A 27,636-nucleotide genomic window follows, 5' to 3' on the forward strand; every position below is an offset into this window, starting at 1 on the left:
CTTGTCTATGTGTCAACGCTAAACAGTTGGAAGTGGCTGCCTCAGAGAACGCTATGGAAAGGGATTCTGAACTCATACTTGGGATCAGCTAGCGATGTCTGTCACAGGTATTCCTTGGCAGTGCCATGAATCTGCTGTATCTGAAGCAGGCATCTGAGATCTTTAGAGAAGCCTAGCTCCAAAGAACAAAAAAAGGCCTTTGGAGATCACCTGGCCCACCCCAGACGTTTGCATGTGAGGAGGAGACCCAGAGAGGGTGAGTCCTTAAAGAAATACAGAGAGATGTGTCCAGAATCAGCTGAGCATCCTTTCTGCTGTACTGTGATAGAGGCACAAAAGGGATTACCGATCACAGTTGCTGGTCCATCTAGAGCAGCTCCATCAGCGACAGGCCTTGAACAAAGACCACCCAGAGAGCCCATTATGGTCCCTGCTTTCCGATTTGGTCCTGTCACCCCCTCTAACCATCACGGTCGCACAGAGGTTCCCACAGGGGTGGTGAAGGCTCTCCCCACCCCCAGGCAGAGGCTCCTGAAGGGACTCTCCTCTTTTGTCCCCTCTTGCAAGGTTTGGCTGTGTTTACTCTGTTCACAAAGTGGCTTCCTGTTTCGAAGAGGAATGAGCTTTTTAAAGGGTTATAAATGCGACTCAAAAGGCTTTTTGGACATCAAATGGCTCATAAAAAGAAGGAACGTTTAGACAATTTCAGCATAAATGAATGAAAAACATACAGTGTGTGCCTCCTACCCTTCTGTTGCACCAGAATGTTCTGGCAAAAGAGGAAAATAGAAATGGTTAGTGGTTTGCGTTTCACTGTATCTGGGACTTGAGTTTCCAAAGTCCAAAAATGTACCTTTTATCGCAGACCAGAGCCTATTTGAGTAGAGAAGTTGCCTCATATTAAACTAGCTAAAAATAATAATAAAATAAGGGAAAGTACTTCCAGAGATATTTTTAAAAGTCTGTTTTAACTGTCTTGCTGACTTCGTTTCTATCATAGGTTTAATTCATTCTCCTAAAGCTGGTTTCTCAAGGTCTGCACTATTGACATTTGGGCAGATGATTCTTTGCAGTGGGGGCTGCCTGATGCATTGTAGGATACTGAGCGGCATCCTTGGTTTCCACTTGTTAGATGCCAGCAGCACCCTCCTCCCCCAAGCTGTGATGATCAAAAATGCCAAGTGTCCCCTGGCAGGCAAAACTGTCCTCCTTCCATGGAAGAAAACATTTTCTAGAGTTATAATTCATTTATCTAGAGTGTTCTAGAGTCAATAATGTTGGAGTGAGGATGGAAATAGGTGACTAGAGGACCTTCAGGCAAAGAAAACAAAATTAAACTCTAATAGGAAAATTAGAATGAAATTATTTAGCTTCTGTATTTACATGAAAGATATATGCAAATTATTGTTTGCCATATTACATCCTTTGCACTAGAGTAATGCTTAGCCAACCCACACAAATGTCTTCCTTCCTTCCTTTCTTCCCTCCTACCCTCCTTTCTTTTTCTTTCTTTCTTTCTTCCTTCCTTCCTTTCTTTCTTTCTTCCTTTCTTTCTTTCTTTCTTTCTTTATCTTTCTTTCTTTCTTTCTTCCCTCCCTTCTTTCTTTTGGGGGGGAGTCCAAGTGTTTAAGAAAACATCTATCAAAACACTAACTGAACACAAGTTAAAGGAACAGAGACTTCAGAGACCATACATGACAAAGAAGACAGAGTTTACAAAAACAATTTATAAAAGTCACTAAGCAAATAAACAGCTACAGCCCAAAGCAAGCAACACAAAGAAACACCAAGGAGGAGGAAGAATTTGCTTTCCAGAGTTACCACGTTAGACTATTCAAAAAGTCCAGTTTTTAAGAAAAAAATGTAGGACCTAAAACCGTAAAACTCTTAGAATAAAACATAGGCATAAAACTTCATGACCTTTGATTTGGCAATGGTTTCTTAGATATGACACCAAAAACATAAGCAACAAAAGAAAAAACAGATAAATTGGACTTTATCAAAACTTTAAACTTTTGTATATCAAAGAGTATTATCAAGAAAGTGAAAAATCATCTACAGAGGGGGAGGAAATATTCACAAATCATATATATGATAATGGTCTAGCATGCAGAATATATAAAGAACTCTTAAGCCAACAACAAAAAGACAAACAACTTTTTAAATTGCAAAGAACTCGAATAGATATTTCTCTAAAGAAGATACACAAATGGTCAGTAAGTACATGAAAAGGTTCTCAACATCATTCGTCATGAGGGAAATGTAAATCAAAATCCAAAGATACCACTTTACACCCAATAGAATGGCTATAATAAGAAAAAAAGAAAAAGGAAAAGAAAGAAAGAGAGAGGGGGAGAGAGGGAGAGGGAGAGGGAGGAAGGAAGGATGGAGGGAAGGAAAGGAAGGAAGAAAGAAAATAACAAGTGTTGGAAAGGATGTGGAGGAACTGGAACCCTTGTACGTTGCTGGTAGGGATGTGAAATGGTGCAATCACTGTGGAAAAAAGTTTGGTTGTTCATCAAAAATTACTATACAATCCAGAAATTCCACCCATAGGTATATATCCAAACGAATTGAAAATGGTTACTCAAACCAAAATTTTTAAAACAGTAATACAGTACTATTAGGTAAGTATAAAGACAAGAAATAATAAAGCTTATAGAAGATTTTCTAGGCAAAATGGCTCAGATTAGAGAATAATATTTATCTGAATACTAAAGAACACAAATCATAGTTACATGCAATGTTCATCTCAGTTAGGAAACAGTAAGAAACCAGGACAATTGGTCAACAAAGGTGAGGGAGCACAAAAGTCCAGCCAGGCCGTGCTGACCTGAAACCCCACTCTGCAGCCTGGCATGTAGTAAGCAAAGTTAACTATACTTACTTCTGCTACTGCCTACCCAATGGTCTTACTAGGCAGAGTCTTGGAGAGAATGCATGTAAAGCTTTTTGTACAGTATCTGTCACATAATAAGCTACTATCATTTGTTTAATCAGTAGCTCAAAATATATAGTCACCTATTACGTGGCAGGTGCTACGGCAGATCCTGGGCATACAAAGATCAGTAAGATATTGTTGTTGTTCTAGGCAGCTCACAAGCCTTGGTATGCACTAAATCTTCAGAACATCTTGGCCAGCAGGCATTGCAATCTGACATTAAACCTGTCCCTGCTTCTTTGATAATATCACTGCAGGCAAACAACATCATCCGTCCGGGAGCTTCACTGTCTAATATGGTAGCTCCTAGCTACATCTGGCTACTTAAATTTAGAACAATTAAATTTTTTAAAAATTTTACTTGCACTGGTCACATTTTGAGGGCCCAGTAGTCACACGTGACTAATGTCTACCATATTGGACAGCTCAGCTACTGAACATTTCCATCATTGCAGAAAGTTCTACCATTGCTCAGAAATGTTATACCTGCAGAATTCTGAAGTTAGATGGACAATTGTGTAGCTCTTCTCTTCTGGTTACCTTCCCATGTCTTGGTAAATGCGTGTCTGGTTGTGAGGGTGGAGTCTATCGTGCCTAAGAGATTTGGGTTAACAAACAGAGCTGATCCGTAGCAGTTCTGAACGGGCATGGCACCAATACTCCAGGCCCTGAGTTGATTTATCTTGATGTTTGGTTGAATTCCTCACATTTTGGGTCTCTTTAGTAACCTTTTCACCCTGTTCTTTTTTAAGGTGGCTGGCTGGCTGTTATAATTCATCATGAATGCATCTCACTCCAGGCCTGGTTCCCCTGACAGAAGGAACAGCCGGTCTCCAAGAGGTCAAAGACATTTTTCTCTCTTCGTCTTTCTCAGTTTCCAGCGTAGATTTGTCACTCTGAGAAAGCATGAATTCTGGATTTGATGTACTTTAATTGATTTCACCCTCAACAAGTCAGACTGTCCATCAGCTTGCTCTTTGGGCTTCCCTGAACTTTGCTTAAGGCTAAGGCTTTCATCTGTCCCTGGACCCAAGCTGCCACCAAGCAATTTACTCCCCTCTCCAGCCCCCAGGAGCCGTCTCATTTTCATTCCTGTAACTCTCCAGAGGGAGGAGGAAGAGTTGTGGGAGAACGCAGGGGAGGGACGGTAGATGAAGGAAAATTGGGACAGGCTAAAAGAAGGATGGGTGGGAAGAGCCTTATCAACTGTCACCTCTTCTGGTGAACTCATCTGACTGCTTTCTCTGAATGGTTAATGGGGTGAAATCAAGGGGAGAATGAGTGTCTAGATAAATGGATGGATGAATAGAAGGAGGTACGGATGGACAGACAGACAAATGGATGGATGGACACTTTGATGGGCAGGCAGATAGAAAGACACATAGAGGAATGTTTGAATAAATGAAAAAAATGGCAGGCACAATCACTAATAATTGGATACATCCAATAGACCCCAACAGAACTTAAAATGTTTATGCATTATCTTGCACGTGCTAGAAACCGTGATATGGGCTTGAAGGATGAGAAAACATACATAGTCCCTGTCACCAAAGAGCTCTCACTCAAAAAAGGAAGAAGAATATAAAACAATAAGAAGTCACCAGTTAGTGTATATTAAGGGAATTTACAATATAGTAAGAATAAAGGAAGAGAGCTGAGTTTTAGAGACATCTCATTGAAGTGCAGTAAATAATCAATCAAATTAATACATTAATAAATGTTGAAGTATTTTCTGGGAGCAGAAACCCAAAGAGCCTATTCAGGACTGTTCCCATGACTAATTATAAAGTAAAAGACGTGGGTTCCCCCCTGACTTCCCTCTGTTTCCTCCTCATCCATGCAAAGAGTATGGCTTTATATTGACCTAGCTCTCCTTTCATGAAGAAACATTAAGGTGTAAGGGATTGGTTAGTTATATTACTTCTCCCAGGCTTTTGTGTATTTTGAAAGAGGACTTTGGGCATCGATGAAATAATTATTTGAGAGACCAGAATTATATACTCAGTTTAGCTTTCAGTGTGGTTCTAACAAACTAAAAATACCCAGTGATCCAGAAACAGAGGATGATTTGCTAGATGATGTCTAGCGATGAGGTTGACCAACCAAGTCAATGTCAAGAACTCCATGGTTAGTGATGTAAAGCAGTTACTTCTGCATAAACCTCCAGATGGACCAACTTGTTTTCTCACCCACAGAGCCTGGTAATGGGATTGTTGGTTTGGTTCATGATGGAATGACTCTCCACCACCTTACTCCTGAAACCTGGGTGCTGTCCATGGTTCTAGACAAATTCAGGTGTGTTGTGGATTTCTACTATGAGAAATACAAAGGGCACTAAGTCTGACAGTGATCTCTTGCACAAAGTTCTCCTAAAGGGACAATTTTTGATTGGCTGCCAGGAATTCCATAAGGGATGATGACTTTGGGTATGAAGATAAATTTGCTAAATAGAGATGTTAAGACTTGATTTAGTCCTGGATTCAAATCCCACCATTATCACTTCTCTCTTAGCTTTCTGTTCTGTCATGTAGTTATCATTGTAATACTTAACCAACATAGTGAGAGAGAGCAGAGAATAGTGGATAAGACTAGGAACTGTGGCCACAGTCTGCATGATTTTAAGCTCCAAAGGCCACATTTAACTTTGTGACTTCAAGAAATGTACCCCATCCTCTTGTGTATCTCTTTCTTCAACAATAAATGGGGATGTGGTAATAATATTCTATATTCATAGGTTTATTAGATGAGAATGAAATAAGTTAGCTCATGTAAAGCACTTAGAGCCATACTTAGCAGATACTAAGCACTCATTAAATGTTCGTTGTTGTTTGCTGTTATAGGATTATTTCCACATCATGGGTTATCATGTGTCTGGACCCTTCACTAGGAGATCTGGCTCTATCTACAGTTTTATTCCTTCAGTTATTCCTTAGTTCATTCACTCAAGCCAGAAAATATTTACCAAAGACACAGTCCTGTTCCTAAATTCTCCAAAGAGCAGAGGCAAATATTTATATGGTAGAACTCCTTGACAAACATTTACTAGATTAAAGATTAGACCTTGTTAACTTTAAGCACTCTTGCAACTTGATTTCCATAAATTGACTTAAATTGGGCTTAACTGAATTGAATTGAATATGCTAAATACATCAGTACAGAGTCTTTAAGCTACCTTTGGTTCTGCTAACATGTTTTTCCCTGCTTTTATCTGTTCTTGAGTTTTTCTTGTGGGTCCCACTTCTAGTGAGATCTTGAGAATTTTACAGATGAATATCACATTAAGCATACACTGAGTTTCCTCCGTCTGGGCCTGAAACACAATAGGTGTGCGGCATAAACATTCAGTGTAGACATGAATGGAGGATTTTCAATTACATTATAGTTTCTATATCTACTTTTGTTTCTTATCAGTTTTCAGATGCTGGAAGCAGGAGAGCAGTGGTGGTAAGTAACTCAGCAAAATTCCAAGTTGGCTTTTAAAAAGAGTAGGGGGCTGGGGAGCTAAATAATAATGCACCCAAACCCTCCTTCATTGGCTTCATTATTTCTTGAGCCTTCAATTCAGGGACTAATCCATCCAATTTATTTGCTTTAGCCTCAAAAAGCAGCCCCACTTTCCACAGGGACAAAGCTTTAGAATCGCTTGAATGCATAGCTCTGGCTAATTGTTGCATCCAAAGTCTGTCTGTCCATCAGCAGTTCCATCTGTCTGCCTTTGCTTCGAAAGGCACTTCCTTCCTTTAACTCATGTTTTTTGTACCTTTTCCATGAAATGGTTCTACCTATTGGGAGAAACATTCTGGCTGAACACTTCCACCTTCTTTCTTGTTTAAAGAAGAGAAAATCATCTCACTCAGTCGACTTGGATAGAGGTGTACCTTAGGAAGATTCTATGAAGCCACCTTCTGCACCACAGCAAGGCATCCACTGTGTAATTGCCTGCAGTTGCTGAGTCTGCAACCTGCTGGCATGGAAATCACAGCCCAGGAACTGGTGGCATTTTTTAATGGGTCTTGATGTTGGGCTGCCTAGCTATTTTTTTAAGCAGATTTATGCCTCATTTTAAAAATCCATTATGCTACATTATGGGCTTATTGTCAATCCAGATAATGCTGATCAATTTCAGCCTTCCAAAATCTGCATTTATAATTGTGTCATGTAATCAAAATTTATTTATGTATGTCTATTTATAAAATTATAAATCAGAATTACTGGTATGTGTCACAAGATACTTGATTATTTTGAGTGTCCAATTTATACCAGCACACACTGTCATTTTTTTCTCTTCATAGACCGTAAGTCCATAAGGTGACTTTACCTTCCTTTATAGAAAATACTTTTCAGACAACCAAAAATTAGTGTGTTCATAACTGGTAGTGTTTATTATAGAAAATTTGGCATTTGAAAGAATAAACTGAGAAAAATTAAAATCAACCCTAATCACATCAGTGAAAACCACTGTTATTTTGGTCTATTTTATTTTTGTCTGTATGAGTGTACATGGTGTGTATGTGTGAGTGTGTGTGTGTGCCATTTGCAACAAGTTGGATGGACTTTGAGGATATTGTGCTAAGTGAAATAAGTCAGACAGAGAAAGACAAATACTGTATGATCTCACTTATATATGGAATCTTAAAAAGCCAAACACAGATAAACAGAGAGCAGAATGGTGGTTACCAGGGACTGGGTGGCTTGGGAAGTGGGGAGGTATTGAACAATGGATACAAACTTCCAGTTGTAAGATTAACAAGTTCTGAGGATCTAATGTACAGCGTGATGATTACAGTTAATAATACTGCCTTATATGCTTCAAAGTTGCTAAGAGAATAGATCTTAAAAGTTCTCACCACAAAAAAAGAAATGATAATAATTTGACAGGATGGATGTGTTAGCTAATGGTGGTCATCATATTGCGATATATAAATGTATTAAATTAACACATTGTACACCTTAAACTTATACAATGTTATATGTTATTTATACCTCAACAAAGCTGGGGAAAAAAGTATCTTGGGTACAAGCAACACAAAGCGTAACACTAGAATGTTTTAATCCATATCTGTTGCTCTGTAAATTTGTCCATCAGTTGCTTACTGAGCATTTACAATGAACCAGATCCTGTTCTGGGTACTGAAGACATAGCAATGAGTGGGATAGCCAATGCACCTGGCATTCAAGTTAGAGAGCAGATAGGGAAGAAGTAAGAAAACAAGAAAATACCAGTTGATTCCTGGGGTCCACCCGTGAGCTATGTAATCATGAGATAGACCTGGACTTGCAAGAAAAAACAAGGGAGACAGGATGTCTGCCCAGTGACAGGCCACTGACCCGGCAGACATCAATGTAGCCAGACCATCAAGGACAGTAAACAAGCAGGTGGCTGAACTGAGCTCTGAAGAAGTGGGAGCAACCAGTGTTTCCACCTTAAGCAAACTTCCAGCTGATCTCTTTTTCCACCCTGGCAGGAAGATGCCCTTGCTTTCTGAACAGCCGCCCTGTGTGCAAACTAATCTTTGAGTCTATATTCTCTGAGCTGCTCAAAAGTACGAAGCTTGGTGATTGATCCAAAAGCTGTAGAAAGAGCTCTGATGCCAGGTGGAAGCATATTTTTTGAAAGGCGGGAATACTTTGAAAACTAACCCGTGGGGACAGCCAATTAAATTTCCCAATGAACAATGCATGGGCAAATGGAGGGCTGGATGCCTCTGCTTTGATTCTTACTCAATTCAGATTGGTCACAGGACCGACAATTTTGTCTCCTTGACCAAATGGTACTCATCACCCCATCATGAGGACTTGCACTTGCTTTTAAAGGGACCGAAACTGCCAGCTCCCCTCACCCCCTTTTGAATGCTCTTGATCAGCTTTAATTCTTAAAGCTCCACACTTTCTCAGCTTAGATTCCCCACCATTTGGTGGGCAAAGGGGAGTATGCTCCAAGTGGCCTGCCAACACAGCTGCAACACTCCACAGACACTCGGCTGAGGAAATGCAAGGAATTTTACAAAATAGCCACCCTAACCTCACATAGTCTGTGAACTCACGTCCCTCCTGTTCTTTCCTGTTCTTTCACAGGAGATCGGATTTCTCTCTGACTCATTCTTTGCCAGGGTACAAGGACAACAGACTGGCTTCTTAGACTCCTAGAGTCCCAGATGTATACAGTAGGCAAGGAAGGACACACTCACTCACACACACACACACACATCTGTGCCCATGGCAGACATCAATAATCAATCACAGAACATTTGTTCTGGGTCGATCCATCCTCCAAATTTGCAAGTGCTCAACCAGCACTAATGAATCTCAGTGGGCCCCTTAGACCTATTTGCCATTCTGATTTAAAACAGCCTCTTTACATGAAACAATACAAAAGCCTAGAGAAGAGAAATGACTTAACAATCTTCAAATAGCATGTGTGAGTCACAGCTGAGATTAGAACTCAAGTGTCCCCAATTGCTAGTACTATGCCCTTCCGTGGCAAGAGTTCATCATGCTCCTTGATGTCTCTATAGATCCACCCCACCTCTCCAGATTAAATAGGACTAAATAAATGACACTGTAATGTTCCAGTGGCCAACCTTCATCTCCCAACAGCATGCAAGATAAATGGTGTATTAGTCAGCTATTGCCATAGTAATGCTGCCTAACAAATAACTCCACAATCCAGTGGCCTAGAGCAAGAGCAGTTATTCTTACATTCATGGATGTGCAATCAACTGTGGTTCAGCTGACGTAGCCTTGGCTTGGCTGCATGGCTCCATGTCTGCTCCACATGTGTTTATCCTAGAGTACTGGATAAAAGGGCAATGACTACCTGAGCAACGCTTTTCTCATGGTGGATTAAGAGAGCTCAAGAGTCAGGCCAATACATGCAAGCATGTTTAAGGACTCTGCTTACATCATATCCCCCCTCCAACGCTGCCGTGACCAAAACATGTCATGTAACCAAGCCCAAACTCAGCAGCATGGGGAAAATATTCTCTGCAGACAGTGGGAGAGGGAGAGGAGTGAATATTTGCTGTACAATAAGATAAACTACAAAAAGATGGCTTTTAAAATTATGAAGAAATCCTCCAGTGAAGGTTGGGATAAACAAAAGCCTTTTCTGACAGCCAGATTATACCAGGCTCTCACTAGAGAAAGTTGATAAGCTTCTATGCACCACGCTTACTCCCTAAGAAAGCTAAATCATGTATTGTGTTAATATTGGCTCACTGTTTGTTTTTTTTTGCTGATTCCCCTGCCTTAAGGAAAGCCTGACATGGAAATTCTCATCCAATGAAAGATCATGAACATTTTAATGGCTAGACACTGAATTCCCTATGAAAAATCTTTCTGTCTTTCTTAATACTACTTTACCCTTGCTGCAGTTTTAAAAATATATGGTGCTTCTGAAAGAAAGTGTTACATTTTTTTTTAATGGTGGCAAAGAGTATGGACACTGGAGAGAGAGAGAGAGAGAGGGACAGCCAGGTTCAAAGTTAAAGCCATCACTTATTGGTCAGGTGACCTTGGGCATTTGTATAATCTTTCCAATCTTCAGTTTCCCACTCTGTGAAATGGGCATAATCATATGTATCTTCCAGGGTGCATATGAAGTAAGATAATGTAAACAAAATGTTCGGCCAATGTAGGCGATCAACATATTCTATTTTAATTTTTCTTCAAAGATTCTCTTAAATTACTGAATTCCCTTGGTGCAGTAGCCAATCATGCTACTCATCAAATATTTCTAATGCTCTGCTTTCCAGGCACTTGGAAGAATTGTACTTCTCTGCCCCTTCTGAAGTTAGACATGGCCATGTGACTTGCTTCAGCCAATGAAATATGAGCAAAAGGGACATGTATCACTTTGAGGCTTTAAGAGCCATGATAAGCAATTCTCCATGTTCATTTCCCACTGCTGTAGTGACCATGGAAGAACATGTCAAGATAAACCCTATATCATCCTGGGTCTTGGAAAGATTTCAAGGAGCAGAACCCCTGCCCCCACTCCCAGGCGAACAAGCATCGTAAATGAAGCGTGAGAGAGAAAAAAACTCTTGTTCCCTTAAGCCACTGAGATTTGGGGCTTAGATATTGCCGCATAGCTTACCCCACACTGCCTCCTACACTTGATATTATTAAATATTTACAGAATATTTTAGATCATCTTTTCGGAAACATTTACACTGCACGTAACCCAGTTATACCTGCCCATTTATTAGTGCTTCCCCATATCTTCAGGGTAGCCCAATAACTCAAGGGACAAAAAAAGTGGCCTGGGGGTCAGAGAATGAGGGTTCTGACTTTAGTGTGGATTTACTTTAGCTTTATAACCTTGGACAAGTCATTGTCCTTATCAAGTCATCAATCAGTATCCCATAAATACGAATTTTATGGTGAGTTGCAGAAAAAGTTGCAGAGGGAGAGTGTATAAGGAGCAGAAACTCAGATTATAGAAGCTCAAGATTTAGCAGGAAATAAGGAATACTCTGATTGCCATAACTAAAGCCTTGAGAAGAGAAAGGACGGAGCTGGCCTCAGAGACCAGTGGGTGCAGGGATTCACACACCACTCTCTCTCTTTCCGTTTACTGCTTCAGTCTGCTTCTCCCTGCATGCCCCTTTCTTCTCTCTGCCTACAGACTGACTTTCTCCACAAAATGAGAAAGTGCCCACAGAGGCTCTAGGCTCATGCACTTTTAGCTTCCAGATCCTGGAGCAATGCTTCTCTAAGTGTGTTCCAAAAACCATCTTGTGGCCAGTAAACACATGAAAAGATGCTCAACATCACTAATTATCAGAGAAATGCAAATCAAAATTACAATGAGGTATTACCTCACACCGGTCAGAATGGCCATCGTCAAAAAATCTACAAACAATAAATGTTGGGGAAGGTGTGGAGAAAAGGGAACCCTCTTAAACTGTTGGTGGGAATGTAAATTGGTTGAGCCACTATGGAGAATAGTATGGAGGCTCCTTAAAAAACTAAAACAAGAACTACCATATGACCCAGCAATCCCACCCCTGGGCATATGCCCGGAGAAAACCATAATTCAAAAAGATACATGCACCTCAGTGTTCATTGCAGCACTATTTACAATAGCCAGGACATGGAAGCAACCTATATGTCCATCAACAGAGGAATGGATAAAGAAGATGTGGCACATATATACAATGGAATATTACTCAGCCATAAAAAGGAATGAAATTGTGCCATTTGCAGAGACGTGGATGGACCTAGAGACTGTCATGCAGGGTGAAGTTAAGTCAGAAAGAGAAAAACAAATATCGTATAATATCACTTACATGTGGAATCCAGAAAAATGATACAGATGAACTTACTTGCAATGCAGAAATAGACACACAGACATAGAGAACAAATGTACGGACACCAAGGGGGGAAGGGGGGGTGGGATGAATTGGGAGATTGGGATTGACATATATACACTACTATGTATAAAATAGACAACTAATGAGAACCTACTGTGTAGCACGCGGAACTCTACTCAATGTTCTGTGGTGACGTAAATGGGAAGGAAATCCAAAAAAGAGGGGATATGTGTATAGGTCTAGCTGATTCACTTTGCTGTACAACAGAAACTAACACAACATCGTAAAGCAAATATACTCCAACAAAAATTAATTTAAAAAGTGAGTGAAATATGCATATTTTCCAGCACTTCCCCAACTTGCCAGGCTGGTTGGGGGGTGTGGTCAGGAAATCTGCATTTTACCATGTTTCCCAAACAATTCATAACCAAATTTGAAACACATGATCTAATAAGTGACTTTGAAGAGCCTGGCAGAGGTGGAAAAGTAGTATCCTCGGCAGCCCCACTAGGCTTACCAGGGTGGAGGGAGGGAGACACAGATTCCCCAAAGTTGGGACCAGAGGAAGGGATGCAAGAATTATCAACATGACCATGGGGAGAAATTGTGAGTCCAGAAAATGTCCCAGTCTGGTTCTTCCAAATCTGGGAAAATACCCTGAAATCTAATGTATCTTAAAACACAAAGCAGAAAAAAATCCTCTTTCTCCCTTTAAAGCCACTATTAAATTGCAAGTTAAAGAAGTACATTATTGTGGAAAGTAAAAGTAACCAGTTCCTGAGAACCCATTCTATGCCAGTGATCTTTGGATGCTCTGCGGAAAACACCATTGCTCGGCTAACACACCATCTGCTCCCAATCTCGTCTCCTGTTCATGCCTCCAATTCTAAAGGATGCCAATGGCCAAATACTTCCTTTCTCAGCCTCCCTTGCATATATAACACATCATCAGTCACAGACCAGTGAAATCTAAGGAGAGGCTGCAGGTAGCTTCCAGGAGAGACTTTACTTTCCTGAAGAGTCTGAATTTCCCCCATATGGTACCTTGAATGTGAATATAATTTCTGGAGCTGCAGCAAACACTTTATGACCATGAGGTAAAGGCCAAGAGAATCACAAAGATGGTACCCTGATCATTTCTTCCTTAAACCAATCCCAGCAGATGTTGACCTCCAGATTCCTTGTATATGATAATTAAATGTCTTTATGACTTCTGTTACTTGCAACTGAATGAATTCCTATCTAATTCATTACCTGATTCACTCTTTATAATAAGATAGAGATTATCATCCCCATTTTTCAAGTAATGAGACTGAGGTGGGTTACTTATTTAAAATCACAACTCTAAATTGCATTGGTGGGGGGATTACCTAGTGGTCCAGTGGTTAGGACTCAGTGTTTTCACTGCCAGGGCCTAGGTACCCTGGTCGGGGAACTAAGATCCTACAAGCCACGCAGTGTGGCCAAAAAAAAAAGAAAGAAAGAAAGAAAAGAAATAGCAGTGGGACTCCAAACCAAGTCTGTATGACACCAGGGATCTCTACAAGAAGCCTGACTACCTGAGTGGCTATGTTAATTACATTTCTTAGGGTAATGCATGAACTTAACAGATGGGAGAACAGCTAGTACAGTGCCTGGTACACAGAAGGTGATATGGCTCTATTCAAATGAGTGTTCGCTATCTGAGTTTCACTAAGCAAAGACAGGAGATTGAAATCAAATATTGAGGGTGGGAAAGAGTAGATTCAACATTTTCCACCACTGAGCACCACTGAGTCATTAAGTGAATAATCCTTACACCCCCTACTTGAATCAGTTAGCTATTGCTGTGTAACATAAACCCCCAAAGCTTAGTGGCTTAAAATGGCAACTATGAATTAATTTCTCATGAGTCTATGAGAAGGCTGGATGGTCTTAGTGTTCTGAGCTGAGTTTGGGTGATTTTGGCTGGGCTTGTTTTTGTGAATACAGTCAGTTGGGGGGTTAGTTGGGGACTGGCTGGTGTAGAATGGCCTCAGTTCATCCCATATGTTTCTCACATGCTTCCAACAGGCTACCCCATGTTAGATCACAAGGTGATGGCAGGGGTCCAAGAGTGAGCAAAGTAAACTGAAATCAGTTAGTGCTTTTCAAGCCTTGGCTGGTATCACATCTGCTAAGTCCCCTTTAGACAAAGCAAATCACACGGCCAAGCCCAGAGTCAAGGTGTGAGGCAAAAGGCCTTTGCTCTAAATGGGAGAATTGAGGGCACTCATGCAATAGATCTCCCATAAATCCCTGTGATGCGTAAGTAAGAAGCAACTATGTCTATTATCTAGGCCTACATAACTGCGGACCTTCCTTGGAGAAGCTGAAACAACAGAGAAGGAAGTGAGAAGTTATTCCCTAAGCACCATGTTAGAGTAGCAGAAACAAGGGTTGTGACTTAAGAGGCTGACTTTTGGACTTCCCTGGTGGTGCAGTGGTTAAGAATCCGCCTGCCAATGCAGGGCACATGGGTTTGAGCCCTGGTCCAGGAAGATGCCACATGCCGTGGAGCAACTAAGCCTGTGTGCCACAACTACTGACCCTGCATTCCAGGGTCCACGAGCCACAACTACTGAGCTTGTGCACCACAACTACTGAAGCCTGTGCACCTAGAGCCTGTACTCTGCAACAAGAGAAGCCACCGCGATGAGAAGCACACGCATCGCAACGAAGAGGGGCCCCTGCTCGCCGCAACTAGAGAAAGACCACGCACAGAAACAAAGACCCAACGCAGCAAAAAAAAAAAAAAAAAAAAAAAAAAAGCGAGAGCAGTCTTTTGAGTCTTGATTCTGTCATGCATTCATTTTACGGGATCTTGGATGGACAGACCCCTTGCCTTTTCTGGTTTGCAATTCTCTTCCTGGAAAATCATGGAGACATATCGTTGGATGTTCAAAGCTAGAGGTTCACAGGGTGGCTCAGGCCTACACATTGTTTGGCTTTCACAATATTCTATTTTTAATTTAACATACATTTACATGTTTTAATCTGGGACATTTCAGATAGAAGCCTGGATTTCTGATTTTGCTCAAGAGGTCTGGAAGATCCAGCAAAGTTGGGGCCTCACTCCAATATATCAACAATGGATGCGATGGCTGTGGCTCCTCATTGGGGACATGCATTGTTCTTTACTATCTGGTTTACTACAGTTTCACTGATGCCATATTGTCTCCTGGACACTAAGAGTTTTCTTACACTTGGCTGGAGTCATTTGTTTACATTCATGTTGCATCCCGGTAGTATCTGAAGTGGGGTCCCTGGACCAACGAATATGGTGCTTGGACTCTGTGAGTCCATGGGATTTTTCCTTGGTCTTTCATTTTCCCAAATCACTTCAGAATTTTTCCTTTCAGCTTCCCTTGACGTTAAGCCAGTGGACCTTGACCCTATGGAGACGTAAATCCATTTGAAATTCTGATGACATCCATGAAGCCTCTGGCCAGAAGAATGCCCACATGAGCACACAACTTGTGCCAGCACGCACACCAAGCATGAACACACACAGATAGACACAATATCACATATGTTTTGTCTGTGAACTTCAATTAGTTTAGAAGTGCAATTTGTCTGTCCTGCGATCTATGGTGGACCCCAAATTCCCCATCAAAATCCTTCCACCACAGCCTTGCCTAGACAGCTTTGACACCTATGCAGGACTCTAGAAAAGCACCCTCTCCAATGAATTTCTTATAGTCAGAGGTCACCGTCTGGTCCCAGATCCCTCTCCAGCTCCCACTGACGCTTTCAAAGAACAGAGAGAAAAACAAGCAAGCCACAGTCAAGTGACCCACGCTGAGAAAAGTGCAGGGGCCAGCAGGGCCCTGACCTTCCTGTGTAGGTAACAAATTGGATGCCGTGTTTGCACCGGGCCCCGGAGGGAGGGAAGGAAGGGGGGAAGCGGGGAGGCGGAGGGCAGTGCGGGATGGAATTGGGGTTACAGGGGTCAGCAGCCTTTGCTTTAGGCATCCACACAGCAGCTCCGTCCACCCCTTCCCAGGAAACAGCCACCGCTGCAGGGCATGTACAGGGTAGCAGCTGGAGGTCAGCAGAGGCCAAAGCATGCACACACAAGCGTGTGTTTGTGTGCTTGTGTGTGTGTGTCCATACCCAGCCATGGGCGGGGGGTGGAGGTAGGGGGTCATTGAACAGAATTCTTTTAAGAGATCTCTAAAGACCCTCTGACACAATCCCTAGTTCTTAAACACATAAGGTATAATATAATTCTTTTTTTCTCCAGCATCACCAGAAGGCGGGTACTTTGGCCTTTAGACGCACGGTTTCTGGAGCTAAACTCCCTGGGTTCAAATGCTACCTCTGCCACTTAATAGCTGTGTGATCTTGGAAGATAACACAACCTTTAGGTGCCTGGGTTTCTATTTCAAAAGAAACGAAGAGGGTAATAATGATTTCCTCATGTATTTTTGAGAACTATATAAATTAATGTATATAAAACACTTAGAAACGTAAGCACAAACATCATTATTCATTCAACAGACACACATAGAGGACCCTATATATGATGTATTAAATTTCTTGAGCATCTACTTAAGAGCAAAGCAATGTTCATTTTGCATCAGTTATATCATTTAATTCTCCCCCAAAGCCCTGGCAAGACAAATGCATTCTATCTCCATTTTACAGAAACTGAAGCATGAGAGTTTGGGTCTCTTGCCAATGGTTACCCCAGTAATGAATGATGAAACCAGCCATATCCATTCATTCCAAAGCCCTTGTTCCTAATCAATTCATTACGCTCTCCAATTTGCCCTTGGATTTAAAACACCTAGGTCAATGTTTGACACACGAACAAATGGGTGAATTGATGCATGAGGGAATGAATGGATGGATGGATGGATGGGTGGATGGGTGAATGAATGGGTAGCTGATGAATGAATGAATGGGTGGATGAGTGAATGAATGAGTGGGTGGATGGATGAATGATGAATGGATGGACGGGTGATGAATGAATGGGTGGATGGGCGAACGAATGAATGAATGAATGGCTCTGCCATTCTCCCTTCATTTAGTCTTTCCACCTTAACCTTCCATCCAGAGACACATCTCTTCTCTCCTTCCTGCTGCCTGGCCCTATCCTATCAGCCTCCATCTTCACCACTCACCCACCATCCATCTCTCCTCCTGGCTTCTCCTCTGAAGCAAGGCCCCAAATATTTCTCTGGCGCTGGAGGAAACTCATTCTTCCTGGTTTAATTTGCACCGTCTGTCCTTAATTGCTTTGCCCTGTTGTAAGAAGAGACCTCCCATGACGACAACCCTGAGGATGGGTTGTGGGGACTGGAGGACTGGGGAGGAAGTGGGGGCAAGCTGTTGAGTGGGGAGTGCATTAGTCAGAGGCCAATGGGGCAACGGAAGTCGGGGTTCTCCGAGCAGGAGGCTCCAGGCCCACCCTTGGTTGTGACGTTTACAACTGAATTTGGGCAGGACCATGTGTCTGGGGGCTGCGTCGGCCTCCCTCGCCTCTACCCTGAGTGTTTGGTCCTGCAGCTCATTAAGCAGTGACACTTAACACATCATCAAACTGCTTTACAGGCAAAGCCCACACAGCTGCTGGTCCCTGGAGTCCCCAGGTAGTGGGGGACGATGACCTCCCAAAGACTGGAGCTGGGATGCAGTGGACACACAAGGTGATCAAAGCTCTCATGGGAAAACCAGAGCAAGAACTGAATTAGGGTGCCAGGACCCCTGACCTTCCACCCCTAGGACCGATTAAAAACTAAGGTGTGTAGAGAACATGGGGTCCGGGCCTCGTGTCATGGGACAAACATGGCACCTGATGTCATGTGAACAAGGCTCAAATTCTGAATGTGTCACTTCCCGGCAGCTGTTGAACATTGGCAAGGTTTTTAACTTCTCTGACCCTCTGTTTCCTCCATGAGGCTAATAAGTTCTACCCCAGGGGGTTGTTGCTAGAAATATTGGGATAAGGCATATAAAGTGCTTAACAGAAGGCAGGCAATAAACAGTGCTTATTTGAATATCCAATCCTGTTTCCCCACTCTCTGAGGAGCAAAGAGTTCAATGGATCAGGCTGACAGTTCTTAGTTTCCTCCACCCAAGTTGTCTTCCAATATTACCAAATCACACTAAGAAAAGCAATAAAGGTAAGAGTAGTCCTGAGCTAGCAAGTATCCGCTATGAAGCAAGGGCTTTACATATGAATATTATCTTATTGTGTTTTCGCAACACTGGGAGATATTTACAATAATTATTCCCATTTTATAGATGTGGAGACTGAGGCTCAGAGGGACATGTGATTTGTCTCACGTGTCCTGGTGGCAGAGCTGGGATGTAAACCCAGATCCGTAGACTCCGACTCCTTGTTCCTTCCAGCACTGGGTAAGTCTTAGCAGGGTTGGGGGGAACAGCCACAGGGGAGATTCTCTGGTGCATTCAGGGGGCTCCTGGTCCACGTCTCCTGCCCTGAGCTCTCAGAGAGGTCCATCTGAAGGTCCCTGATTTCCAGCCATTCTTCTGGAGTCTCAAATACTTCCTGAATCTCCTTGAAATAGTCCTGGCCAAGAAGAGGCTGCTTTCATGGCCGATGTGTAGTAATGAGGCAGGGTTAACACCTCATTAGGTCACGGTCCCGTTTTGCACTTCATGGATATTCAGTAACACAAGCAACAGCAAACATATGAATTCCTGGGCCCTGCTTTCTGTGGGGGTGGGGAGCACAAGACAAGGGCTCCCTGGATGTGGGCACAGGATAAAAGCTGGTACCTGGTTGTCATGACGCGTGGAGAAGGTGCTCCAGCAATTGGGATCTGTGGTCCCATCCTCCTTCCCACCTCTGAGCCTCTTTAAAAGGTGTGGGTTTGTTTAGGGCTTAGAGCTTTGAGAATAAGCAATTCCCTCGGCCTGCCTTAAAAAAAAAAATAAGCTAGAAGGTATATAGTGGTCTTAGAAGAAAATAAAAAGTAAAGCTGGATGCACTGCTTTGAATAGTATCCCCCCAAATTCACGCCCACCAGAATCTCATAAAGTGAACTTTTGGAAATAGTCTCTGCAGATGTAATCATGTTAAGATGTGATCATACTGGATTAGGGTGAGCCCTAAGCCAATGACTGGTGTCTTTATAAGAAGAGGGAAATATGGACAGAGACGCATATAGAAGTCCACGTGATGATGGAGGCAGAGGGTGGAGGGATGCATCTACAAGCAAGGAACGCCACGGATTGTCACAAACCACCAGAAGCTAAGAGTGAGGCATGGAAAATGTTCTTCCGCAGACTTGTGGTTGCCAGGGGGAGGGGGGTGGGGGAGGGATGGATTGGGAGTTTGGGATTAGCAGATGCAAACTCATATATAGAATGGATGAACAACGCAGTCCTGCTGTGTAACACGGAGAACTATAGTCAATATCCTGTGATAAACCATAATGGAAAAGAATCTGAAAAAGAATGTATGTGTATGTATAACTGCATCACTTTTCTGTACAGCAGAAATGAACACAACATTGTAAATCAACTAGACTTCAATAAAATAAATTTTAAAAAAGAAATAAATAAAAAGAAAAGTTTCTTCCCCACAGCCTGCCAACACCTTGACTCTGGTCTTCCAGCTTCCAGAATTGTGAGACAATAAATTTCAGTATTTTAAACCATTCAGTTTGTGGTGCTTTGTTACAGTAGCTACAGGAAATTAATATATTGGTAACACAGATCAGGAATGGGAGGCGTGTTATTAGTTGGCCTGATGGAGAAGGTAACATTTAACAAAGACATGATGGAGGTGAGGAGACCATGTTGGTCTTGGGAAGAACACTCCATGAGGAGGGAATGGCTATGCAAAGGGGCTGGAGAGGGACCCGGGAGGCCAGTGTGGCTGGAATGATTTGCGAGAGCGAGTGAGCAAAAAGGGATGAGGTCAGAAATGACACGGGAGTCATACCTTGTAGGTCTTGCAGGCCACCACAAAGACTTTAGCTTTCACTCAAAGTGACATGGAGTGACACAGTATGATATTCCAGAGGGTGACATGATGTGACTACACTCCAAGCCAGGTAGACCATGATTAAGCTAAAAGCAAACATGACAAGCTTATCCTTCACTTTCACAATCTTCCTTGCAGCTAGCATAAGCTCAAAAGATGAGCAAGTGCAGACCAATACAGTATAAGCATAAGTCTGCTGAAGAAAGTGGTAGTGTCTAGGAAAATGTTTGCTTTTCTAATCATAAGGGATTGACACAGCTAACACAGCCCTTCTTCCACCCCTCTTCTTTTCCTTCAACTTGGGCATATGTCTGGTGCTTCAGCAGCCATTTTGAAACATGAGGCAACAAGCCTTGGGATAAAAAAATCAACCCATATGGTGGGAATGTAAACTGGTGCAGCCACTATGGAAAACAGTATGGAGATTCCTCAAAAATGAGAAATAGAACTACCCTATGACCCAGCAATTCTGCTCCTGGATAAATATCAGAAAAAAAAAAAACCACAGTAATTAGAAAAGATACATTCACCCCAATGTTCACAGCAGCATTATGTACAATTGCCAAGATATGGAAGCAACCTAAGTGACCATCAGTAGATGAATGAATAAAGAAGATGTGGTGTACATATGTGTGTGTGTGTGTGTGTGTGTGTATACACAATGGAATATTACTCAGCCATTAAAAAAGGATGAAATATTGTCTTTTGCAGCAACAGGGATGGACTTGGAGGGCATTATGCTAAGTGAAATAACTCCAACAGAGAAAGACAAATACTATATGATATCACTTATATGTGAAATCTAAAACATACAGAAAACTAGAGAATATAACATAAGAGAAGAAGATTCACAGGTATAAAGAATAAACTAGTGGTTACCAATGGGGGGAGGGAAGTGGGGAGGGGCAATATAGGGGTAGGGGAGTAAGAGGTACAAACTATTAGGTATAAAATAAGCTACAAGGATATACTGTACAACATGGGGAACACAGCCAATATGTTATAATTTTACAATAACTATAAATGGAATATAACCTTTAAAAATTGTGAATCACTATATTGTACACCTGTAATTTATATAATATTGTACAGCAACTATACTTCAATTTTTAAAAAATCAACCCATAAAGCAAAGGAAGATAAACAGAACCTTACCTACAAAGGCATCGCCAAGTAGTTGAGCCAAGATAAACTACCACCTACCCTCTCATTTCTTGTGATGTAAGGAAAATATGTGTTTAAGCCATATATTAAGTTCCCTTTTACTTGCAGCTGAACACTTTCCTAATGGATATAGTAGAAAATCAGACCTCAGAGTCAATAACCAAGGCCAGGACTTCCCTGGTGGTGCAGTGGTTAAGAATCCACCCGCCTGCCAATGCAGGGGACACGGGTTCGAGCCCTGGTCCAGGAAGATCCCATATGCCATGGCACAACTAAGCCCGTGCACCACAACTACTGAAGCCCTCACACCTAGAGCCTGTGCTCCACAACTAGAGAAACCACTGCAATGAGAAGCCCACACACTGCAATGAAGAGTAGCCCCCATTGCCACACCCAGAGAAAGCCCGCGCACAGCAATGAAGACCCAACACAGCCGAAAGAAGAAAGAAAGAAAGAAAGAAAGAAAGAAAGAAAGAAAGAAAGAAAGAAAGAAAGAAAGAAGACAAGGCCATTCTTACTTGGGTCAATCTTTACTCCAATGCTGGAATTTTTTGGGAAGACAAAATTGAATAGTTTATGAGAAAAGGCTCTAATAACTGGAAATTATGAAGCAGATACAATGAATTGCCATGAATTATCACTCAAACTTGAAAAAGAGTCAAGTAAGATAGGAGGAAGCTGTATGTAGGAGGAGGAATAATCATTAGTTCCCTTCTCTGATAAATGTGACAAAGCCCTGTGATAAACAGTCAATAGGAAAAGAAAATTATGCACTGAGATTTGACTGTCCCTTTGGGTACCTGCTGGAAAAGGCAAGGTGCCTATTTTGTGTCTTCTCAAATACTGGGCTACCTAAAACTGAAATGATTTCCATTTTAGGGCATCAGTAATTTTTTCTTAACAGGTTTGGCTTTTGGACTCCTAGGTTAGCATGATGAAATTTATGGACCCAACACCTCAAGTCAATTCAGAGAGACACATGCATAACATTTTACATGATTTCAAAGGGTTTGTGAGCTTCTGAGACACAAAGCCTATATCCACCAGATCAAACCTCTGGCAGGATGTCCTGAGGTCAAAGAGAGCAAAGTGGGCAATGGGTAATGGTCTGGAAAACAAGACAGTAAGTTCAGTTTGGGACCTGATGAGTTGAAAGTGCAGTGTTACCATATTGCATGTCACCAGGACAACATCCAGGTACAAATTGCTAGCTTGGAAGGGAGTTTGGGACTTAAAATTCAGAATCCTTTATTTCTTCCTGTGTTTCTCTCTTCTTTTTGTCTTTCAAAGATTTCTTGCATGCCCAATAAATGCCAGCCTCTGTGCTAGATGCCAAGGATATCAAAAAGAAGAACATATGTGTCCTCAATAGGTGGGAAGGATGAGGAAACCATATGATGTAACATGTTAGATAATACATCAGAGGACAGTTGACCAGAGACAACGAGTCTAGTGATGTGAATGTGCATTTAGACACTGATTTAGTGACGAATATGTGTAGCACAAAATAGTGAAAATAAATTAATGCTGCAAAGGAGAAGTGAGGATGACATTAGTCTTCCTATTTCCAGAAACAGCCCTCCCCTATTTTCAGTCTGTGTGATTCTGGTTAAACTAAGCCCACTGTTTGAATCAAGAGGGAATATGTAATCCAAGGCTGGCCAATCAGACCATCAGGTTCTTCCAAGGCCAGGGATTGGTCCGGGAATGGTCATGTGACTCCAGTCAGCTCAATCGGAGCAGGTGAGAAGGAATTCTGGCACTTCTGTTTGAGCTTTTGGCAAAACAAACTCTGTTCTCTTTGAATGAAAGTGAGAGAATGTGGGACGGGTGCTACTGGGGGTATCTTGTGTTCATGAGGAGATACGATGTCTGAGAACGGAGAAAACCAAAGGAAGGGAAAGTGAATGATGGATGACTCTCTGTGAGACCTGGAATAAAGCCAAGACAGAAACCACAGCTAGCTCCTGTTTTAGTTATGTGAACATATGAATGTGTATATATGTGTGTGTGTGTGTGTCTATATATATATGTATATATAAATATATAAACATACACATGAACATATTTATGTAGATATATACATATATGTAAGTATATGTGTAGGTATATGCATACAAACATGATTTTAATTGGATTTTTCTGTCACTTGTTATCCCAACAGTCCTGATGTAGTAGCTTCACAAGGTCAGTTTGGAAAGCCATCTACTCAGAAGTGGATGCTTATCAAGGGAATGGAGGGATTACTCAGGAAGAACATATATAGAAAGAAGGACTGAACTAGTCCAAGGATAACACTTGAACTCATGCTTGCCTTGAAAATAAAGTGCCTTGAAAATCATGTGCCTTGAAAATAAAGAGGATTCCTTGATGAAATAGAATGGGGGTCACTTACAACCAAATGATTTTTGAAGTTGAAGACAGGGTTACAGCATTCTTGTGCAAGTGAAGACTCGGGGGCCCAGGTAGATTAAATTACTTGTTAAACATTTTACAATTAACTAACCAAGCTGAGCCAACATGAATACATTCTAGGACTTCTGGTGAAATTGTTTGAGGGGGAAAATTTGGGGTTTTTTTCCACTGGGGCTTCTGAATTGGATAAAAGCATAGAGCTACTGGCAGGCAATGTACCATCACATGAGCAATCCCCGCCTAAGAATGGAGCTGATGTTGAGAAAAGAAAAACCAATAATGAAATGTTACAGACCAAGTCCTGATAACGCTCTGTTACCCCCTGGATCTACCAATGCCTGAAGCTAGTCCAAGCTTGAACTTTTCAATCAGTGAAGTCAATTAGTACTTACCCCGCCTTGGCCGATGCTGTGGATGGTATATCCACAGCTCCTTGGCAGTTACCTTTACATGCTGACAGTTCTTTACAGAAAACAGCTGCAACCCTCTGCCTGAAGGGTCCCTCCACCTGTCCCTGGCCACAGGAGTACCCAGGGCATCATACAGGAGAAGCCAGGAATGCCAGAGAATAAAAACCCCAGCAGCAGCCCTCAACCAATGACTGTGGGGATTGAATGAATAACTTCCTCAGCTCCCTTGCCTCTTAATTTGAAAAGATGCTCTATAATATCACCCAGAGTTTGGATCCAATAAATTAAGCTCTATCTGTCCACACTACAACTAGCTTGATAATGAACACTCATCATCTTCCTTCTCTTCCCTCATCTTTCCACTATCTAACCATAGGTTCCTGGCATCATCTCCCAAAGAAGCTATTTGTACACATCTCTTCATCTCAAGATCTGCTTCAAAATAAGACCAATATACTTTGGACCAAGTCTAAAATAAGACCCATTCTCCATTTTTTTCTCAGTCTTAGGCCATTGTGAACTCTGCTTCTTTAACTCACACCCAACAGAGCCCTGGTTAATATACCAAGTTAGGAGAAAAATACCCGAACCACTTGAAGTCGCTGGTACCATGTTCCACGGATAAGGACGTCAACATCCTTTCATAAGCAGAAACTTCTCCATCCCTGGGAGAATCAGAGCAGGCGCCCCTGAGCCACAGACTTCAGTTAGCAGAGATGCCACTCTCTTCCTTCTGAAGAGGGGTTGGAGTGTTACAGAGAAAGGGGAGGTGCCTGGGTCTCGCCAATGAGTGTTTCCCAAGGCTACAGAGAGCAGAAACCTTGGATCTTGTGAAAGGTCCCATTTTCTTTTCTCATAAATGTTGCAGGCTCCCTGCTCCATATATTGCTGTTAATAAATTATACCCCACCCCTCTTTTAAGGCCCTTTTGTTATAACTCTGGCTCCCAGTTCCATTAACTCCCCATTACTGGAACACTTCTTGATGACATATTTTTTGCAAGCTGAGAGCATGGCTCCTGACACCCTCAGCCAGGCAGGAGGCAGAGATCAAAATGGCCCATTAAGTTCCTGTAGCCAAGGCACAATTTTTTTTTCCCAGAGTCTATTTTCTGCTACTTTTAAAGTAATGGACTCAAATGTTCCCCTTCTCTAGCAAATTCCCCAATAGCGTGCCAAGGACAGAGCCCAAGACAGAGAGGTTAGAGTGGCCTGAAATGCAACTGTTTCTTCACATCCTTCCTTTCCACCACCCACCGCTCCACAGTGGAAGGTTTAATCCTCCTCAAAGTGAGGCCACACTCTTGGGTCATTGACTGAAATGTGCAACCCAGGCCATTATGAGTCATGCTTTGAAGCTCCTAGGGTTTGTCTCAAATGTCTGATTACAAGATGTTGAGTAGGAGAACGTAGGCATTGGAAGGTCAGGAAAGCTAATTCCTCCAGGGTCTTCCAAAGCCCAGGTTGCCCAGTGCTATGCTTCCAAGATGCCATCTTCTATTTTTTGCTTCTGATGGTTTACTTGGGGAATGCAAGCCAAACCACAGGGAACAAAGCAATTTGCAAAAATGTAGAAAGACGGCACATAGCATTTGCACATGCTTCGTACATAAAATACACATAAAATAGACAGGCACGTACATAGCTGGTATATATAGCTCTGTCCTTCACATGCATTTAATCATTCCATCAACCCCAGGAAGTAAGTTTTAATATTATACCCATTTTTCAGAAGGAGAAATCAAGTCACAGAGAGGAGAAGTTACTTGCAAGACCCCACAGATATTAAGTGTTAGAGTCTGGTGGTGGTTTTGAGCAGTCTTCTCAAGATCAGGTGCTTATAAACATATCACTCTGTTGTTTCTTAAATTTTCACTTAAGCTGAAACTGAAACACATATGTACTACACTCATCATGTATTTTCACAAATATCATTCACCCACAACCTCATTGCCAACACATGATATCAGATGCCTCTGCCTTTAGCCCAGCTGTAATGCTCTCAACTTCAATAGCATAAAAATAAGTCCTTGTATTTGGGCAATGCCTTGCCATTTACAAAGCACTTTCATATACATTAACTCATCAGCACTGAATTTGCTGACAGGGCCAAGAGGAGAAATGGACAAGGAAAGTGTAATACATCATTGACCAAAATAATAATTTGGCCCTTTAGATAGAGGTTTCCATCCAAGGATAAATTACATCTTTTAGCCACACACAGGCAAGATCAATAGTCATATAATCTTCATCCTGGAAAGGATCATAGAGATGACTACCTTAGTCTGCTTGGGCTGCCATAACAAAATACCATAGATATGGGTGCCTTAAACAACAAAAATGTATTACTTACCAGTCTGGAGGCTGGAGGGCTGAGACCAGGATAGCAGCTTGCTTGGGTTCTGATGAGACTTTTCTTTCTGGCTTGTCCACAGCTATCTTCTCGCTATGCCCTACCATGGCAGAGAGACAGAGAGAAAAAAGAGGGCTTCAAACTCTTCCTCTGCTTATGAGGACACTAATCCCATCATGGAGACCCCACCCTTATGACCTCCTCTAAACCTTATTACCCTCCAAAGGACCCATCTCCAAATACCATGGCATTGGGGGTTAGGACTTCAGCATATCTTTTATTTGGGGGAAGGGAGGATACAATTCACCCCATAATATACTTAACCCATATTCAACCCATAATTCAACAGAGATATGCAGTCAGTTTCCCACCTCCAAAGAATCAGGGGGCTACAAAAGAACAGATACATGTATATGTATAACTGAATCACTTTACTGTACACCTAAAACTAATACAACATTGTTTTTTTTTTTGTTTGTTTGTTTTTTTTTGCGGTACGCGGGCCTCTCACTGCTGTGGTCTCTCCCATCGTGGAGCACAGGCTCCGGACGCGCAGGTTCAGCGGCCATGGCTCACGGGCCCAGCCGCTCCGCGGCATGTGGGATCTTCCCGGACCGGGGCACGAACCCGTGTCCCCTGCATTGGCAGGCGGACTCCCAACCACTGCGCCACCAGGGAAGCCCGTATACAACATTGTTAATCAACTATATGCCAATATAAAATTAAATAATTTTAGATAAAAAAATAAACAAAGAAACGGGGGGAACCATACAACTGATGGGACTGGCCACTCTGTAATCAGTTGATTAACAAGTCATTGGATTCCTGCTTGCCCTACTTGATTGATCGTTATAGTCAATGGTCATAACTGTACTACCAACAGTCCCCTCTTCCCAACCCTCCCCCAGCCCCCAGACACACACATGCCGTTTGCTCCAAGCTTTCTTGGGAGCTGGATTGGACGAGCTAAAGTGACAGATGGAATCATCAGGGCTCAGCTATTTGGATGGTCAGAAGCACAGCTCATTTGGATATTTCTCTGTGCTGTTCACCAAA

At 42.1% G+C, this 27,636-nt stretch overlaps 1 long non-coding RNA gene across 1 annotated transcript in view; it reads right to left on the bottom strand.

The window, feature by feature from the left end:
- Positions 1–26,675, bottom strand: part of LOC309814978 — a 159,234-nt gene extending 132,559 nt beyond the window's left edge. Inside the window, exon 1 of the long non-coding RNA XR_014295787.1 lies at positions 26,581–26,675. This is a non-coding gene — a long non-coding RNA (uncharacterized lncRNA). The remainder of the gene's footprint in view (positions 1–26,580) is intronic.
- Positions 26,676–27,636: the final 961 nt, after the last annotated feature.

This window comes from Mesoplodon mirus (genome assembly GCF_964341445.2).
Source record: "Mesoplodon mirus genome assembly, chromosome: 13".
Classification (NCBI taxonomy): domain Eukaryota; kingdom Metazoa; phylum Chordata; class Mammalia; order Artiodactyla; family Ziphiidae; genus Mesoplodon; species Mesoplodon mirus.